Raw genomic sequence first — 1,516 nt, forward strand, 5'->3', positions numbered from 1 at the left:
CCCCCCCCCCCGGCTGGAGGACCTATCATTATAGATTCCTTTTCAGCAAGGTTATCCATTCACCCATGAGGAAATTGTAAGACTTATTCTATAAGTTCTTCCTGATGGACCCTTTTTGTTTCCAAAGCCTTAACTTGCTTGAAGACCATGTAATGCTATCTCGAAGCATGTTTGTGGTACTTCGATTTTCAACAAGGACATTTGAAGCCAATGCTAAATGTTTCCTGCTAAATTATCCAAACACCGTTGTATGGGTAATGTCATGAAATTTCTCTCCCCTACCTAAGGAGTTTTCTACATTATATCCTGTCGTGGATATCATGCACTCTTGTCCTTGGGAAGGATATACCCTGAAATATGTGTTTAAACACATTTTCCTTTCCATTGTTCTGCTTAATCTGATAACCATATTTTCCTTTCCATTATTTGGTTTAACCTTTCTTGTGATCTATATGATCTAAGCAGTAATATTCTCCTGCTTATGTATATACCTCGGTGTACAATTCGGTCAGCAAGACCCTGTTACTATTGTTGATGACATTTCGGTAGCCACCAATGGACGAGAACCTTGCCTATTGGCCCGCCTCGTTCAACGAGCAGGAAAATGGTTCTCTTCGTCCCTCGCCCTTGGCATCGACGTTGTTACCGACCTAACTGACAGGTTATTCTCTGGCATGCCTTGCTATCATAACCGTGCAAGATGTCACCGCTCTCTCAACGTTTAACCCACATGGTGGGCCCATAACCCACAGTTCCACAGGATCAAAACCTGACTCTCCTGTACAGCCCTGTTACTAATGGTTATTTCCCACGCTTGGCTTCATATTTAATTCACGGGCCACCTTCCTAATGCTCTATTCTGGTATCGGACACAATACTTATTCCCGTTGCTCTGAACTCCATTCACACTCTGTTTCAGGCAATGAACGATTGCCTATCCGCTTGAAACTTCTTATTGCACCGTCTTACTTTGCTCTCGATGTGTTTCATTTGTTCAACTCGAGAGATACTCGTATGTTCATACTTGGGTAAACCCTAAAAGATTTTCCCTTGTAACATCCTATCGTTGTAGAGCTGCCCCTTACCTATTCGTAAGTACGATGGAGATCCCGAAGAAAGGATGACAAATTGATCATGGTGACTTGAATCAGTGAAATGAAGACTTCAACGAAAGGGATCAACCTCTTCGAAAGGGCAGCCAAGACCGAGGAGACTCGTTAGGTTTTTCGCTACCAACACCTTCGCCCCTTACTCCACCGCTTAAATCTCGGGACGAGATTTCTTGTAGTGGAGGAGAATTGTGACGCCCGGGTAATTAAGCTACAGTGACCCTCTGCTAATGATGCCACGTCACCTCGTTTATAGTTGCTAATCTCGAGTTAGTTCAAAAACCGGTTCGAATTTCAAATACAAAATCGAGCAAACAATAAAAGTTTTCAAATATTAAAATTTAAATGTTCGGAGTGAACCAAATAATACATAGGTAATTATGGAGGTGAAACCACATTTTTATAAA

Source organism: Triticum dicoccoides, chromosome 1B (genome assembly GCF_002162155.2).
Source record: "Triticum dicoccoides isolate Atlit2015 ecotype Zavitan chromosome 1B, WEW_v2.0, whole genome shotgun sequence".
Classification (NCBI taxonomy): Eukaryota; Viridiplantae; Streptophyta; class Magnoliopsida; order Poales; family Poaceae; genus Triticum; species Triticum dicoccoides.